The sequence below is a fragment of the Osmerus mordax genome, chromosome 15, assembly GCF_038355195.1.
Source record: "Osmerus mordax isolate fOsmMor3 chromosome 15, fOsmMor3.pri, whole genome shotgun sequence".
In the NCBI taxonomy this organism is placed as follows: Eukaryota; Metazoa; Chordata; class Actinopteri; order Osmeriformes; family Osmeridae; genus Osmerus; species Osmerus mordax.
Window position 1 is genome coordinate 369,341 of NC_090064.1, and position 16,834 is coordinate 386,174.

At 54.9% G+C, this 16,834-nt stretch overlaps 13 non-coding genes across 13 annotated transcripts; all 13 read right to left on the minus strand.

The window, feature by feature from the left end:
• Positions 1–6,536: 6,536 nt before the first annotated feature.
• Positions 6,537–6,654, minus strand: LOC136958339 (U5 spliceosomal RNA). The gene has a single exon (XR_010878602.1). It is a non-coding gene; the product is annotated as a U5 spliceosomal RNA (small nuclear RNA).
• A 768-nt stretch (positions 6,655–7,422) lies between these two features.
• Positions 7,423–7,613, minus strand: LOC136958417 (U2 spliceosomal RNA). Its single transcript, XR_010878678.1, has one exon. It is a non-coding gene; the product is annotated as a U2 spliceosomal RNA (small nuclear RNA).
• Positions 7,614–8,193: 580 nt separating this feature from the next.
• Positions 8,194–8,311, minus strand: LOC136958340 (U5 spliceosomal RNA). Its single transcript, XR_010878603.1, has one exon. It is a non-coding gene; the product is annotated as a U5 spliceosomal RNA (small nuclear RNA).
• Positions 8,312–9,081: 770 nt separating this feature from the next.
• LOC136958419 (U2 spliceosomal RNA) lies at positions 9,082–9,272 on the minus strand. The gene has a single exon (XR_010878679.1). It is a non-coding gene; the product is annotated as a U2 spliceosomal RNA (small nuclear RNA).
• A 580-nt stretch (positions 9,273–9,852) lies between these two features.
• LOC136958341 (U5 spliceosomal RNA) lies at positions 9,853–9,970 on the minus strand. Its single transcript, XR_010878604.1, has one exon. It is a non-coding gene; the product is annotated as a U5 spliceosomal RNA (small nuclear RNA).
• A 769-nt stretch (positions 9,971–10,739) lies between these two features.
• On the minus strand, positions 10,740–10,930 carry LOC136958420 (U2 spliceosomal RNA). Its single transcript, XR_010878680.1, has one exon. It is a non-coding gene; the product is annotated as a U2 spliceosomal RNA (small nuclear RNA).
• Positions 10,931–11,510: 580 nt separating this feature from the next.
• Positions 11,511–11,628, minus strand: LOC136958342 (U5 spliceosomal RNA). Its single transcript, XR_010878605.1, has one exon. It is a non-coding gene; the product is annotated as a U5 spliceosomal RNA (small nuclear RNA).
• Positions 11,629–12,391: 763 nt separating this feature from the next.
• Positions 12,392–12,582, minus strand: LOC136958421 (U2 spliceosomal RNA). The gene has a single exon (XR_010878681.1). It is a non-coding gene; the product is annotated as a U2 spliceosomal RNA (small nuclear RNA).
• Positions 12,583–13,162: 580 nt separating this feature from the next.
• LOC136958344 (U5 spliceosomal RNA) lies at positions 13,163–13,280 on the minus strand. Its single transcript, XR_010878607.1, has one exon. It is a non-coding gene; the product is annotated as a U5 spliceosomal RNA (small nuclear RNA).
• Positions 13,281–14,051: 771 nt separating this feature from the next.
• Positions 14,052–14,242, minus strand: LOC136958422 (U2 spliceosomal RNA). Its single transcript, XR_010878682.1, has one exon. It is a non-coding gene; the product is annotated as a U2 spliceosomal RNA (small nuclear RNA).
• Positions 14,243–14,822: 580 nt separating this feature from the next.
• On the minus strand, positions 14,823–14,940 carry LOC136958345 (U5 spliceosomal RNA). The gene has a single exon (XR_010878608.1). It is a non-coding gene; the product is annotated as a U5 spliceosomal RNA (small nuclear RNA).
• Positions 14,941–15,707: 767 nt separating this feature from the next.
• Positions 15,708–15,898, minus strand: LOC136958152 (U2 spliceosomal RNA). The gene has a single exon (XR_010878433.1). It is a non-coding gene; the product is annotated as a U2 spliceosomal RNA (small nuclear RNA).
• Positions 15,899–16,434: 536 nt separating this feature from the next.
• On the minus strand, positions 16,435–16,552 carry LOC136958346 (U5 spliceosomal RNA). Its single transcript, XR_010878609.1, has one exon. It is a non-coding gene; the product is annotated as a U5 spliceosomal RNA (small nuclear RNA).
• Positions 16,553–16,834: the final 282 nt, after the last annotated feature.

The following is a 16,834-nucleotide window of genomic DNA, read 5'->3' on the forward strand; positions in this document are numbered from 1 at the left end:
TGTGCGTATGTGGCTATGTGTCTTGTGTGGCTATGTGAGTGTGTGTGTGTGAGTGCATTTAAAGGTTCTGTTCCTCAATTGTGCAGGACCGGGATGAGCTTGTCTGGCTTGCCTCTACCTGCCCCGCTGAACAAGCCACCGAGTCCTCCCCCTCCGGGGCCCAGCGGAGATCCTCGACCTGGGCAGCCATTCCGGCGCAGCCAGGCCGCTGCCGCCCGGACCACTTCACGTGGAGGGGGGCCCCTTCCGTATGGCGCGTGGGATGTACCACCCGAGGGTCTCTGCAGCCAGTTCCGCCGCTGCCTGGGTGGACATCTCCACGCGCTTCCCCGCCAGCAGGTTCCTGGAGGTCCAGAGGGCTTCTTTGAAGCATGTCAGGGTGAGCCAGAGTTGGCGGAATTGTCCAGATGTCATGGTCCTCTGGCTCACCCCGTAGAGCACCAGCTGTGCGTTTAGGACCTCCCCTGCCGGCAGGCACGGGGTTATCAGGGGCCCCGCCAGGATCCACAGGTCCCGGGCGGCACTGCACTCCCAGAGCAGGTGCCTCACGGTCTCCTCTCCGCCACAAGTCGGCCGCGGGCACCTGGATGTCGTCGCCAGCCTCCGGGAGTGCATGACGGCTCTGACCGGGAGGATCTCATGGGCCACCATCCAGGAGAGGTCTCGGTGCTTGTTCAGCAGGGCAGGGTGGCTCACGTTCCGCCAGACCGTGGCCGACTCACCCAGGGCGAGTCGGCGCACTCGGGTCACTTCCTCCCGTTCCTGCACAAGAGAGAGAACAGAGCGGTGTTTGGTTAAAACGGTGAGTGGTTCTTTCTCTAAAATGTGTGTCTTTAAAAACGTCTTAATAAAAAGGTAGGCCGGGGGGAGGTTAAAAGACACTGGCGTCCTCAGGTCTTTCGGGATCCACTGCAGGTGCCTGAGGTAGGACCCCATCCAGAATCTGGTCAGGGCCGCGGTCTTGTGGTTTCCGGATGGGGTCGTCGCCAGTGCCAGGTGGAGTGCGGTGTACCGGCTACCAAAGAACACTTTAAAATCCGGGAGTCCCTTCCCTCCGTTTCGTGGGGCTCTCTTCACTACATCTCTTTTCAGGCGCTCCCACTTGGACCCCCAGATGAAATAAAACACCATCCTGTCGAGGACTAAAAGAATGGGTTTGGGGGGGATAAAAACAGAACCGATCAATAAGAACAAGGGTAAAATCACTGCTTTGATGATTAAAACCTTGCCTTCAAATGTCAGTCGTCTGAGTCCCCAGAACGTCAGTCTCTGTCGGGTTTTTGTCAGTAAGCCCTCCCAGTTTCCGCTCCCTCCCCCCTCCCGGTCGAACTGTACCCCGAGGATGCGGAGGTCGGTCTGGGTCGTCGTCATGGGAAGCCTAGTCATGTCTGTCCCACCCCACGGTCCGAAAAGTCTCCCCTCTGTCTTGTCCCTGTTAAGCTTGGCACCCGAAGCGAGGCCAAACCAGTCAGTCCGGTCCAGGGTCCTGTCTACGGATAAAAGGTCAGTGCATAAAATGTTGATGTCGTCCATGTATAAAATGCACTTGGCAGTCAGTCCCCCAGTCCCCGGGATCCCCAACCCACAAATGAGTTGGTCCCTTCTCAAGATCTGCGCCAGCGGCTCTATACAGCAGACATAGAGTAAGGGGGATAAGGGACACCCCTGACGGACGCCGCAGTTAACTTCCACTGCTTTGGATAAGAACCCGTTAACAAGGATTTTGCTGGTAATGTCCCCATACAGCAGTCCCACCCAAGCTAGGAATCTCCCCGGAAAACCCGCTTTTTGCAGTACCTTGAAAAGGTACTGGTGCGAGACCCGATCAAAGGCTTTCTCAAAATCTAAATTTAGGACTACTAGCCGAATGTTTCTGTCTCTCGCAAAACAGATGGCGTCTCTGATCAGTACCAGGCTGTCCGTGATCCTCCTTCCCGGGATGGCGCAGGCTTGATCCGGGTGGATCAAGTCCCCTAAAACACAAGACATACGAGAGGTTAAAATCTTGCTAAAAAGTTTACAGTCAACGTTTAAAAGAGTGATAGGTCGCCAGTTCTTTAGGTCCGCTTTGTCGTTTTTCTTGAATAAAAGGGATACAATGCCCATCCTAAAACTGTCAGGTAGTCGGTCGAGTCGTTCAAAGTCCTTAAAAACAGTCAACAGGTCGTGTCTTAAAATATCCCAAAAGGTCAGATAAAATTCCAGGGGGAGCCCGTCCTCGCCTGGGGATTTCCCTTTTTTAAAACATCTGATGTTTTTGTCCATTTCTAAAAGGGTAAAATCCTGGGATAAAAGCACGGTGTTTACAACTGTTTTGTCTAAAAAGCTTAAAACCTCGTCCATGACGTGATTAAAAACTTCTTTCTTTTCAAACAACTCATCATAAAATTCCTCCACCACCTTCGTAATCTGTTGTGTGTCAGTTTTTAAAATCCCATTTTTATCTTTGATACTCGTTAAAACATTGCTCCTGCTGATTATTTTCTTAAAAAAGTACCTGGTACATTTTTCTCCTTCCTCCAGGTCTCTCTCTTTGCTTCTTAAAATCACTCCTCTGCTCACCTCTTCCGCCATTAAAACCATTTCTTTTTTCACCTCTCTTATTTCATCGTTAAAATCCAGCCCTTCCTGTGTAAGTTTAAAATACCTCTCTAGCCTTTTCTGCAGTCCCACCATGCGTCTCTCTGCTTTCCTTCTTTTTTCCCTCCCTTTTTGCTTAAAAAAAGTCTGTGTCCTGTGTTTTACCATCTCCCACCACTGTGCTCGTGTTTCGAACATGTCCTGAAGGGTCTGCCAGTCCCTGAACCGCTCCCTGTACGACCTTGTTATTCCCTCGTCCTCCAACAGGGAGCAGTTCAGTTTCCACAGACCCTTCCCTACCGTCACACCTGAGGTCAGTGAAAGGGTGCACGTGAGCATACAGTGGTCCGAAAAGAATACCGGGGTTAATCTAGCATCGGTTGGGGGGGCGTCCCGGGTCAGTAAGTAGTCGATGCGAGAGGCTTTGGTGCCATCACCACTGAACCAGGTGAAGCCCTCCTCTCTAGGATGCAGGGATCTAAAACAGTCAACTAGTTTAAAATCCCTACAAAGTCCGTGTAATAAAACCGACGATCTGTCTACTTTAAAAAGTTCCCCAGCTCCTCTCCTATCTCTTCTTGATAAAACACAGTTAAAATCCCCTCCTACCACCAGGGGATCCCTCCCTAGCAGGTGGGACTGCAGATCTTCTAAAAGGTCACACCTCTCATTTTTCCCGCTAAAACCATACACATTTATCAATTTAAAATCCTTCCCTAAAAAGTTCAAATGTAGTAAAAGCATGCGTCCGTTATGTAAAACCGTGCTCCCCTTCACCAAGATGTGTGCATTTTTTATTAAAACCGCCACTCCGTCATTCTTATTATTGTTTGACCCACTCCACACCGAGGGTCCTTGGCTCCACTTATTTTCCCACTGTTGGTAAAAAGTTTTAAAAGGCAGTCCACACTCCTGAATTAAAACAATGTCTGTCTGAACAGTGCTTAAAAAGGTTAAAATGGACTGGGCTCTAAAACTCGACTTAATCGATCTTACATTAAGAGTGGTAAAAGTGAGCGCCATAAAAAGGGTGAAGGGGGTTAAAAGGGACGTGTGCATTACTAAAAACAGGGAGGGGGGTTGGGTCTAAAAAGGTGATCAAATAAAACCAATAAAACAGAGAGACAATAATCAGCAAATAAAACAAGCACTAAAAACAGATCTAGGTGACCTCCACACTATTCTGCTCACTCTTGGCCTTCTTTTTCTTTCGTTGGGGGAGGCCCGAGCTCTCCTTAGGGGACGATGTGACCAGGTTCACAGTTAAAAAGGACAGTTGGTTCGGAGAGCTGGAAGGAAATACCCTGGAAGAGGAATCTGACTCTTCAGAGCTCACTTCGGGCCTCCCCCTCTTCCCGGCGTGATCGATGTCAGCGGACAGATCTTTATGTTTTTCCCCCGCCGGGAGTTGGCCACACTGCATTAAAACCTCACTTTCGGCCGAGTCACGGGAGTCGGAGGAGGAGGAGGTGACCTTGTCGGCCTCTCCTGGGCTCTCTTCCTCCTCTACGCGCTCCTCCCGCCTCCCGTGCTCGGCCTCCTGGTCTAAAATATTTAAAACAGGGACCGTTCTCTTTGCCACTTCCTCCTGCACCTCCTTTTCCGCCCTTTCCTCGTCCACTTCCTTTTCCCCTTCCACCACCTCCACCACCACTCTCTCCTCTGTGGCTGGTCCCATCGGCTCCACGGGCGCCCTGGCCGCCCGGAGCTTGTTGGCGAAGGACTGAGGACAGTCTCTGAACAGGTGGGAGAGCTCGCCACACAAGTTGCAAGCTCTCCCATTTGGGCACTCCGCGAAGACGTGCCCGATCTCCCGACATTTTCCGCAAACCACCTCCTGGCACGCCTCCGCGAGGTGCCCATGCTTCATGCACTTTCTGCATAGCTTTGGCTGTCCCATGTAGTGCACGAAGCCCCTGTTCTCCCCCAACACTATGATTGAGGGTAACTGCCTCAGTCCTTCAAAACCTGTCGGATCTGGAACCTGCTGGATGGGCACTCTCCAAGCTCCATTCCATATGCCATCCAGATCCTTCACTCTAACTGGAACCCCTTTAACTGTGCAGTACCTTTTCAACCAGACACAGATATCCTCGGGGTTCACAGTTTCATTAAACATCCTGACAATCACCACTTTCAAGGTGTTGTCAGTCAGTTTTTCCACGCAGAACGTTTGGGTAACTTGATCTTTGCTCACCTCGAAACGTGTCCAGAATTCTTTCAGTACCATGGCCGTGCTGAAGCTGACATCGAAGCCCTGCCCAGCAGGCAAGGCCACGATGCAGTTCAGCTCGGCCGGCGAGAACCTGAGCAGCTTCTGCAGCACCTTTCTTGAGAAGTCCAACCTGGACATCTCCACCTTCACTCCACCCACCACCTTGAACAAAAAACGGACACTGTTGTGCCTCCTCATGCCAGCACGAGCGGCCGACATTTTGGAGGCACGAACAACACTGAACAAAAAACAATCAGACACGTGGGGGGGGGGGGTGACACAGCAAGAGGGAACAGGAGGGGGGGGGGGAGGGAACACCAACACAAGAGGGTAGGGGGGAGACAAACACTGGTGTGGGGGGGGGGGGGGGGGGATAGGGGAGGGGATAGAGGGGGGGAGGGGGGGGGGGGGGACACTAACAATACAATGGAGGGTAACAAACACTGAACTGGACTACACAAACACCCCACCAAAAACCAAATCAACAAAGTAAAAGCAACTGAAAAGACCGGCCAAAAGAAATTAACCACAAATACACTTAGACAATACACAAAAACACAAGACAAGAATAAAAGAATACACCAAACGGAAAACTACTGAGACAAACACTCACACTAACAAGACACACCTGCCACCAATCAAGGATTGGTGGCTAGGCTACACCAAACAAACACTAAAACTCACAAAAAGACTATGGACAAACAAGCTATGGACAAACTACTAAAACAAGACAGAAAGGAAACACCTAACAATATTTAAACAAATAGGACACACAAAACAAACAAGAAGATAAACAAAAAAACAGGCTAAACTACACAACACAAGACAAGGCCCACAGGGGGACCGGAAAAGTACTGGCCTTGGAGGCACTCACCTGGCCTAGCACTGGGCTAGGCCAGTGGAAGAATGGAAATTTCCGGTGAGTGACTCCTCCTCCAGCACTGGCTCCGGCAACCGTCTGTGGACCTGGGAACAAGGACAGAGACAGAAATCAAACACAGTATCAAGACAAATCAAATTCAAAATGATAAGGACAAACACCAACTGAAAAGGGTAACGCCCACCGGCCGGTCGATCGCCCACGGCCCAAGGTGAGATTTCGATTAGTATCGATAAGGCTCGATACTGCTCTTGATCTCAACCAAAAGGCCGAGAAGCGATGACCGCATTATCGGACGCCCCCGGCGCGCGGACCCTCCGTGCACCACCTGGGCCGCTCGGTCACCACACCGAGAACGGCCGAAACCACGGAAGCGGAAAGCCGAGGCCAAAAGCCGCAGGACAAGCAGGGACGGAAGCGGAAAGCCGAGGCCAAAAGCCGCAGGACAAGCAGGGACGGAAGCGGAAAGCCGAGGCCAAAAGCCGCAGGACAAGCAGGGACGGAAGCGGAAAGCCGAGGCCAAAAGCCGCAGGACAAGCAGGGACGGAAGCGGAAAGCCGAGGCCAAAAGCCGCAGGACAAGCAGGGACGGAAGCGGAAAGCCGAGGCCAAAAGCCGCAGGACAAGCAGGGACGGAAGCGGAAAGCCGAGGCCAAAAGCCGCAGGACAAGCAGGGACGGAAGCGGAAAGCCGAGGCCAAAAGCCGCAGGACAAGCAGGGACGGAAGCGGAAAGCCGAGGAAAAGGCAACAGAATTGAAACAGCTACAGAAGAAGCAAAGACAAAACCTGCCTTACCCGCAGGCACGCACCTAACCCCAAAGCCAACCTCACCCTGCTTTTGTCACAAGTCCATCAGGCTCTGCCCTCCCTCGGGCAAAGCCTCCCAAAAATACCACGTTCCACTCGTCGGCGCTCCCCTCCACGGAAGTCTTTAGTAAAAGGCGAAAGGCTTGTGCGTGCTGAAGGGGAACCAGAGCGTCGATTTGAAACGACCCAAACGGCCTACCCCCAACCCCTCCGTTGGCCCTGACTCACCCGTCCGCGGGGGCGAACCGGGGAGAACCGGGGCGAACCGCATCCTTCTCGGGAAAAAAAAGGCGCGGAAACGCCACGGGCCGCAGAGGGGCTCGGCCCGCCCGCTTGGCTTTTCTTTCCTTACCGCACTTTCTCCATTTCATTGATGGCTTTTTCTCCATTAAGATCCGTACGTGTTTATCGTATGCGCCTTCCAGCCAGTCCACTCCGTGTTGGTGTCGACTGACACGGCGATAAAAAACTCATTCCGATTGCCTTCCAGTTTTTCACCTCGGCCCCGCTGAATGTCAGCCAGCTCTCTCTCTCTCTCTCTCTCTCTCTCTCTCTCTCTCTCTCTCTCTCTCTCTGTCACTCACTCACTCAGTCACTCACTCAGTCACTCACTCACTCAGTCACTCACTTTTTTTTTGTTTTTTTTTGTTTTTTTTTTTTTTTTATCTAAAAGGGCGGGAAAACGCCACCGGCCGACAGGGCTCCGCCCACACCCCCTTTTCACCCCGTTTTTTTGGTAGGGATCGCTTGTTCCGCTTTGTTGGGGCCCCCCCCCCCCCCTTTTGAGGGTTTTTTGACCCTCACCCCAAAAACCCTAGCCCTAACCTAAACCCCTCTCCCCCAAACCTCACTCATTCAGACATTCCCTCCTTCCCTCCCTCCTTCCTTCCTTCCCTCCCTCCCTCCCTCCCTCACTAGCTTTTCTCTTTGACACGCTTAGAAAGATTGCACCCTTCCCGGAGACGCTGCAATACCGGGGCGATGCGCGGAGCGGACGGAGCGAGCCCCTGTTCCGACTCCCTGTTGCAAAAATCCGTTTAATATGTTGTCCTCGCATGGAGGACATATCAGATATTAAACTGATAAGAACAGATACTACACTTGATCTTAGCCAAAAGGCCGAGAAGCGATGACCGCATTATCGGACGCCCCCGGCGCGCGGACCCTCCGTGCACCACCTGGGCCGCTCGGTCACCACACCGAGAACGGCCGAAACCACGGAAGCGGAAAGCCGAGGCCAAAAGCCGCAGGACAAGCAGGGACGGAAGCGGAAAGCCGAGGCCAAAAGCCGCAGGACAAGCAGGGACGGAAGCGGAAAGCCGAGGCCAAAAGCCGCAGGACAAGCAGGGACGGAAGCGGAAAGCCGAGGCCAAAAGCCGCAGGACAAGCAGGGACGGAAGCGGAAAGCCGAGGCCAAAAGCCGCAGGACAAGCAGGGACGGAAGCGGAAAGCCGAGGCCAAAAGCCGCAGGACAAGCAGGGACGGAAGCGGAAAGCCGAGGCCAAAAGCCGCAGGACAAGCAGGGACGGAAGCGGAAAGCCGAGGCCAAAAGCCGCAGGACAAGCAGGGACGGAAGCGGAAAGCCGAGGAAAAGGCAACAGAATTGAAACAGCTACAGAAGAAGCAAAGACAAAACCTGCCTTACCCGCAGGCACGCACCTAACCCCAAAGCCAACCTCACCCTGCTTTTGTCACAAGTCCATCAGGCTCTGCCCTCCCTCGGGCAAAGCCTCCCAAAAATACCACGTTCCACTCGTCGGCGCTCCCCTCCACGGAAGTCTTTAGTAAAAGGCGAAAGGCTTGTGCGTGCTGAAGGGGAACCAGAGCGTCGATTTGAAACGACCCAAACGGCCTACCCCCAACCCCTCCGTTGGCCCTGACTCACCCGTCCGCGGGGGCGAACCGGGGAGAACCGGGGCGAACCGCATCCTTCTCGGGAAAAAAAAGGCGCGGAAACGCCACGGGCCGCAGAGGGGCTCGGCCCGCCCGCTTGGCTTTTCTTTCCTTACCGCACTTTCTCCATTTCATTGATGGCTTTTTCTCCATTAAGATCCGTACGTGTTTATCGTATGCGCCTTCCAGCCAGTCCACTCCGTGTTGGTGTCGACTGACACGGCGATAAAAAACTCATTCCGATTGCCTTCCAGTTTTTCACCTCGGCCCCGCTGAATGTCAGCCAGCTCTCTCTCTCTCTCTCTCTCTCTCTCTCTCTCTCTCTCTCTCTCTCTCTCTCTGTCACTCACTCACTCAGTCACTCACTCAGTCACTCACTCACTCAGTCACTCACTTTTTTTTTGTTTTTTTTTGTTTTTTTTTTTTTTTATCTAAAAGGGCGGGAAAACGCCACCGGCCGACAGGGCTCCGCCCACACCCCCTTTTCACCCCGTTTTTTTGGTAGGGATCGCTTGTTCCGCTTTGTTGGGGCCCCCCCCCCCCCCCTTTTGAGGGTTTTTTGACCCTCACCCCAAAAACCCTAGCCCTAACCTAAACCCCTCTCCCCCAAACCTCACTCATTCAGACATTCCCTCCTTCCCTCCCTCCTTCCTTCCTTCCCTCCCTCCCTCCCTCCCTCACTAGCTTTTCTCTTTGACACGCTTAGAAAGATTGCACCCTTCCCGGAGACGCTGCAATACCGGGGCGATGCGCGGAGCGGACGGAGCGAGCCCCTGTTCCGACTCCCTGTTGCAAAAATCCGTTTAATATGTTGTCCTCGCATGGAGGACATATCAGATATTAAACTGATAAGAACAGATACTACACTTGATCTTAGCCAAAAGGCCGAGAAGCGATGACCGCATTATCGGACGCCCCCGGCGCGCGGACCCTCCGTGCACCACCTGGGCCGCTCGGTCACCACACCGAGAACGGCCGAAACCACGGAAGCGGAAAGCCGAGGCCAAAAGCCGCAGGACAAGCAGGGACGGAAGCGGAAAGCCGAGGCCAAAAGCCGCAGGACAAGCAGGGACGGAAGCGGAAAGCCGAGGCCAAAAGCCGCAGGACAAGCAGGGACGGAAGCGGAAAGCCGAGGCCAAAAGCCGCAGGACAAGCAGGGACGGAAGCGGAAAGCCGAGGCCAAAAGCCGCAGGACAAGCAGGGACGGAAGCGGAAAGCCGAGGCCAAAAGCCGCAGGACAAGCAGGGACGGAAGCGGAAAGCCGAGGCCAAAAGCCGCAGGACAAGCAGGGACGGAAGCGGAAAGCCGAGGCCAAAAGCCGCAGGACAAGCAGGGACGGAAGCGGAAAGCCGAGGAAAAGGCAACAGAATTGAAACAGCTACAGAAGAAGCAAAGACAAAACCTGCCTTACCCGCAGGCACGCACCTAACCCCAAAGCCAACCTCACCCTGCTTTTGTCACAAGTCCATCAGGCTCTGCCCTCCCTCGGGCAAAGCCTCCCAAAAATACCACGTTCCACTCGTCGGCGCTCCCCTCCACGGAAGTCTTTAGTAAAAGGCGAAAGGCTTGTGCGTGCTGAAGGGGAACCAGAGCGTCGATTTGAAACGACCCAAACGGCCTACCCCCAACCCCTCCGTTGGCCCTGACTCACCCGTCCGCGGGGGCGAACCGGGGAGAACCGGGGCGAACCGCATCCTTCTCGGGAAAAAAAAGGCGCGGAAACGCCACGGGCCGCAGAGGGGCTCGGCCCGCCCGCTTGGCTTTTCTTTCCTTACCGCACTTTCTCCATTTCATTGATGGCTTTTTCTCCATTAAGATCCGTACGTGTTTATCGTATGCGCCTTCCAGCCAGTCCACTCCGTGTTGGTGTCGACTGACACGGCGATAAAAAACTCATTCCGATTGCCTTCCAGTTTTTCACCTCGGCCCCGCTGAATGTCAGCCAGCTCTCTCTCTCTCTCTCTCTCTCTCTCTCTCTCTCTCTCTCTCTCTCTCTCTCTGTCACTCACTCACTCAGTCACTCACTCAGTCACTCACTCACTCAGTCACTCACTTTTTTTTTGTTTTTTTTTGTTTTTTTTTTTTTTTATCTAAAAGGGCGGGAAAACGCCACCGGCCGACAGGGCTCCGCCCACACCCCCTTTTCACCCCGTTTTTTTGGTAGGGATCGCTTGTTCCGCTTTGTTGGGGCCCCCCCCCCCCCCTTTTGAGGGTTTTTTGACCCTCACCCCAAAAACCCTAGCCCTAACCTAAACCCCTCTCCCCCAAACCTCACTCATTCAGACATTCCCTCCTTCCCTCCCTCCTTCCTTCCTTCCCTCCCTCCCTCCCTCCCTCACTAGCTTTTCTCTTTGACACGCTTAGAAAGATTGCACCCTTCCCGGAGACGCTGCAATACCGGGGCGATGCGCGGAGCGGACGGAGCGAGCCCCTGTTCCGACTCCCTGTTGCAAAAATCCGTTTAATATGTTGTCCTCGCATGGAGGACATATCAGATATTAAACTGATAAGAACAGATACTACACTTGATCTTAGCCAAAAGGCCGAGAAGCGATGACCGCATTATCGGACGCCCCCGGCGCGCGGACCCTCCGTGCACCACCTGGGCCGCTCGGTCACCACACCGAGAACGGCCGAAACCACGGAAGCGGAAAGCCGAGGCCAAAAGCCGCAGGACAAGCAGGGACGGAAGCGGAAAGCCGAGGCCAAAAGCCGCAGGACAAGCAGGGACGGAAGCGGAAAGCCGAGGCCAAAAGCCGCAGGACAAGCAGGGACGGAAGCGGAAAGCCGAGGCCAAAAGCCGCAGGACAAGCAGGGACGGAAGCGGAAAGCCGAGGCCAAAAGCCGCAGGACAAGCAGGGACGGAAGCGGAAAGCCGAGGCCAAAAGCCGCAGGACAAGCAGGGACGGAAGCGGAAAGCCGAGGCCAAAAGCCGCAGGACAAGCAGGGACGGAAGCGGAAAGCCGAGGCCAAAAGCCGCAGGACAAGCAGGGACGGAAGCGGAAAGCCGAGGAAAAGGCAACAGAATTGAAACAGCTACAGAAGAAGCAAAGACAAAACCTGCCTTACCCGCAGGCACGCACCTAACCCCAAAGCCAACCTCACCCTGCTTTTGTCACAAGTCCATCAGGCTCTGCCCTCCCTCGGGCAAAGCCTCCCAAAAATACCACGTTCCACTCGTCGGCGCTCCCCTCCACGGAAGTCTTTAGTAAAAGGCGAAAGGCTTGTGCGTGCTGAAGGGGAACCAGAGCGTCGATTTGAAACGACCCAAACGGCCTACCCCCAACCCCTCCGTTGGCCCTGACTCACCCGTCCGCGGGGGCGAACCGGGGAGAACCGGGGCGAACCGCATCCTTCTCGGGAAAAAAAAGGCGCGGAAACGCCACGGGCCGCAGAGGGGCTCGGCCCGCCCGCTTGGCTTTTCTTTCCTTACCGCACTTTCTCCATTTCATTGATGGCTTTTTCTCCATTAAGATCCGTACGTGTTTATCGTATGCGCCTTCCAGCCAGTCCACTCCGTGTTGGTGTCGACTGACACGGCGATAAAAAACTCATTCCGATTGCCTTCCAGTTTTTCACCTCGGCCCCGCTGAATGTCAGCCAGCTCTCTCTCTCTCTCTCTCTCTCTCTCTCTCTCTCTCTCTCTCTCTCTCTCTCTCTCTGTCACTCACTCACTCAGTCACTCACTCAGTCACTCACTCACTCAGTCACTCACTTTTTTTTTGTTTTTTTTTTTTTTTATCTAAAAGGGCGGGAAAACGCCACCGGCCGACAGGGCTCCGCCCACACCCCCTTTTCACCCCGTTTTTTTGGTAGGGATCGCTTGTTCCGCTTTGTTGGGGCCCCCCCCCCCCCCTTTTGAGGGTTTTTTGACCCTCACCCCAAAAACCCTAGCCCTAACCTAAACCCCTCTCCCCCAAACCTCACTCATTCAGACATTCCCTCCTTCCCTCCCTCCTTCCTTCCTTCCCTCCCTCCCTCCCTCCCTCACTAGCTTTTCTCTTTGACACGCTTAGAAAGATTGCACCCTTCCCGGAGACGCTGCAATACCGGGGCGATGCGCGGAGCGGACGGAGCGAGCCCCTGTTCCGACTCCCTGTTGCAAAAATCCGTTTAATATGTTGTCCTCGCATGGAGGACATATCAGATATTAAACTGATAAGAACAGATACTACACTTGATCTTAGCCAAAAGGCCGAGAAGCGATGACCGCATTATCGGACGCCCCCGGCGCGCGGACCCTCCGTGCACCACCTGGGCCGCTCGGTCACCACACCGAGAACGGCCGAAACCACGGAAGCGGAAAGCCGAGGCCAAAAGCCGCAGGACAAGCAGGGACGGAAGCGGAAAGCCGAGGCCAAAAGCCGCAGGACAAGCAGGGACGGAAGCGGAAAGCCGAGGCCAAAAGCCGCAGGACAAGCAGGGACGGAAGCGGAAAGCCGAGGCCAAAAGCCGCAGGACAAGCAGGGACGGAAGCGGAAAGCCGAGGCCAAAAGCCGCAGGACAAGCAGGGACGGAAGCGGAAAGCCGAGGCCAAAAGCCGCAGGACAAGCAGGGACGGAAGCGGAAAGCCGAGGCCAAAAGCCGCAGGACAAGCAGGGACGGAAGCGGAAAGCCGAGGCCAAAAGCCGCAGGACAAGCAGGGACGGAAGCGGAAAGCCGAGGAAAAGGCAACAGAATTGAAACAGCTACAGAAGAAGCAAAGACAAAACCTGCCTTACCCGCAGGCACGCACCTAACCCCAAAGCCAACCTCACCCTGCTTTTGTCACAAGTCCATCAGGCTCTGCCCTCCCTCGGGCAAAGCCTCCCAAAAATACCACGTTCCACTCGTCGGCGCTCCCCTCCACGGAAGTCTTTAGTAAAAGGCGAAAGGCTTGTGCGTGCTGAAGGGGAACCAGAGCGTCGATTTGAAACGACCCAAACGGCCTACCCCCAACCCCTCCGTTGGCCCTGACTCACCCGTCCGCGGGGGCGAACCGGGGAGAACCGGGGCGAACCGCATCCTTCTCGGGAAAAAAAAGGCGCGGAAACGCCACGGGCCGCAGAGGGGCTCGGCCCGCCCGCTTGGCTTTTCTTTCCTTACCGCACTTTCTCCATTTCATTGATGGCTTTTTCTCCATTAAGATCCGTACGTGTTTATCGTATGCGCCTTCCAGCCAGTCCACTCCGTGTTGGTGTCGACTGACACGGCGATAAAAAACTCATTCCGATTGCCTTCCAGTTTTTCACCTCGGCCCCGCTGAATGTCAGCCAGCTCTCTCTCTCTCTCTCTCTCTCTCTCTCTCTCTCTCTCTCTCTCTCTCTCTCTCTGTCACTCACTCACTCAGTCACTCACTCAGTCACTCACTCACTCAGTCACTCACTTTTTTTTTGTTTTTTTTTGTTTTTTTTTTTTTTTATCTAAAAGGGCGGGAAAACGCCACCGGCCGACAGGGCTCCGCCCACACCCCCTTTTCACCCCGTTTTTTTGGTAGGGATCGCTTGTTCCGCTTTGTTGGGGCCCCCCCCCCCCCCTTTTGAGGGTTTTTTGACCCTCACCCCAAAAACCCTAGCCCTAACCTAAACCCCTCTCCCCCAAACCTCACTCATTCAGACATTCCCTCCTTCCCTCCCTCCTTCCTTCCTTCCCTCCCTCCCTCCCTCCCTCACTAGCTTTTCTCTTTGACACGCTTAGAAAGATTGCACCCTTCCCGGAGACGCTGCAATACCGGGGCGATGCGCGGAGCGGACGGAGCGAGCCCCTGTTCCGACTCCCTGTTGCAAAAATCCGTTTAATATGTTGTCCTCGCATGGAGGACATATCAGATATTAAACTGATAAGAACAGATACTACACTTGATCTTAGCCAAAAGGCCGAGAAGCGATGACCGCATTATCGGACGCCCCCGGCGCGCGGACCCTCCGTGCACCACCTGGGCCGCTCGGTCACCACACCGAGAACGGCCGAAACCACGGAAGCGGAAAGCCGAGGCCAAAAGCCGCAGGACAAGCAGGGACGGAAGCGGAAAGCCGAGGCCAAAAGCCGCAGGACAAGCAGGGACGGAAGCGGAAAGCCGAGGCCAAAAGCCGCAGGACAAGCAGGGACGGAAGCGGAAAGCCGAGGCCAAAAGCCGCAGGACAAGCAGGGACGGAAGCGGAAAGCCGAGGCCAAAAGCCGCAGGACAAGCAGGGACGGAAGCGGAAAGCCGAGGCCAAAAGCCGCAGGACAAGCAGGGACGGAAGCGGAAAGCCGAGGCCAAAAGCCGCAGGACAAGCAGGGACGGAAGCGGAAAGCCGAGGCCAAAAGCCGCAGGACAAGCAGGGACGGAAGCGGAAAGCCGAGGAAAAGGCAACAGAATTGAAACAGCTACAGAAGAAGCAAAGACAAAACCTGCCTTACCCGCAGGCACGCACCTAACCCCAAAGCCAACCTCACCCTGCTTTTGTCACAAGTCCATCAGGCTCTGCCCTCCCTCGGGCAAAGCCTCCCAAAAATACCACGTTCCACTCGTCGGCGCTCCCCTCCACGGAAGTCTTTAGTAAAAGGCGAAAGGCTTGTGCGTGCTGAAGGGGAACCAGAGCGTCGATTTGAAACGACCCAAACGGCCTACCCCCAACCCCTCCGTTGGCCCTGACTCACCCGTCCGCGGGGGCGAACCGGGGAGAACCGGGGCGAACCGCATCCTTCTCGGGAAAAAAAAGGCGCGGAAACGCCACGGGCCGCAGAGGGGCTCGGCCCGCCCGCTTGGCTTTTCTTTCCTTACCGCACTTTCTCCATTTCATTGATGGCTTTTTCTCCATTAAGATCCGTACGTGTTTATCGTATGCGCCTTCCAGCCAGTCCACTCCGTGTTGGTGTCGACTGACACGGCGATAAAAAACTCATTCCGATTGCCTTCCAGTTTTTCACCTCGGCCCCGCTGAATGTCAGCCAGCTCTCTCTCTCTCTCTCTCTCTCTCTCTCTCTCTGTCACTCACTCACTCAGTCACTCACTCAGTCACTCACTCACTCAGTCACTCACTCACTCAGTCACTCACTTTTTTTTTGTTTTTTTTTGTTTTTTTTTTTTTTTTATCTAAAAGGGCGGGAAAACGCCACCGGCCGACAGGGCTCCGCCCACACCCCCTTTTCACCCCGTTTTTTTGGTAGGGATCGCTTGTTCCGCTTTGTTGGGGCCCCCCCCCCCCCCCTTTTGAGGGTTTTTTGACCCTCACCCCAAAAACCCTAGCCCTAACCTAAACCCCTCTCCCCCAAACCTCACTCATTCAGACATTCCCTCCTTCCCTCCCTCCTTCCTTCCTTCCCTCCCTCCCTCCCTCCCTCACTAGCTTTTCTCTTTGACACGCTTAGAAAGATTGCACCCTTCCCGGAGACGCTGCAATACCGGGGCGATGCGCGGAGCGGACGGAGCGAGCCCCTGTTCCGACTCCCTGTTGCAAAAATCCGTTTAATATGTTGTCCTCGCATGGAGGACATATCAGATATTAAACTGATAAGAACAGATACTACACTTGATCTGAGCCAAAAGGCCGAGAAGCGATGACCGCATTATCGGACGCCCCCGGCGCGCGGACCCTCCGTGCACCACCTGGGCCGCTCGGTCACCACACCGAGAACGGCCGAAACCACGGAAGCGGAAAGCCGAGGCCAAAAGCCGCAGGACAAGCAGGGACGGAAGCGGAAAGCCGAGGCCAAAAGCCGCAGGACAAGCAGGGACGGAAGCGGAAAGCCGAGGCCAAAAGCCGCAGGACAAGCAGGGACGGAAGCGGAAAGCCGAGGCCAAAAGCCGCAGGACAAGCAGGGACGGAAGCGGAAAGCCGAGGCCAAAAGCCGCAGGACAAGCAGGGACGGAAGCGGAAAGCCGAGGCCAAAAGCCGCAGGACAAGCAGGGACGGAAGCGGAAAGCCGAGGCCAAAAGCCGCAGGACAAGCAGGGACGGAAGCGGAAAGCCGAGGAAAAGGCAACAGAATTGAAACAGCTACAGAAGAAGCAAAGACAAAACCTGCCTTACCCGCAGGCACGCACCTAACCCCAAAGCCAACCTCACCCTGCTTTTGTCACAAGTCCATCAGGCTCTGCCCTCCCTCGGGCAAAGCCTCCCAAAAATACCACGTTCCACTCGTCGGCGCTCCCCTCCACGGAAGTCTTTAGTAAAAGGCGAAAGGCTTGTGCGTGCTGAAGGGGAACCAGAGCGTCGATTTGAAACGACCCAAACGGCCTACCCCCAACCCCTCCGTTGGCCCTGACTCACCCGTCCGCGGGGGCGAACCGGGGAGAACCGGGGCGAACCGCATCCTTCTCGGGAAAAAAAAGGCGCGGAAACGCCACGGGCCGCAGAGGGGCTCGGCCCGCCCGCTTGGCTTTTCTTTCCTTACCGCACTTTCTCCATTTCATTGATGGCTTTTTCTCCATTAAGATCCGTACGTGTTTATCGTATGCGCCTTCCAGCCAGTCCACTCCGTGTTGGTGTCGACTGA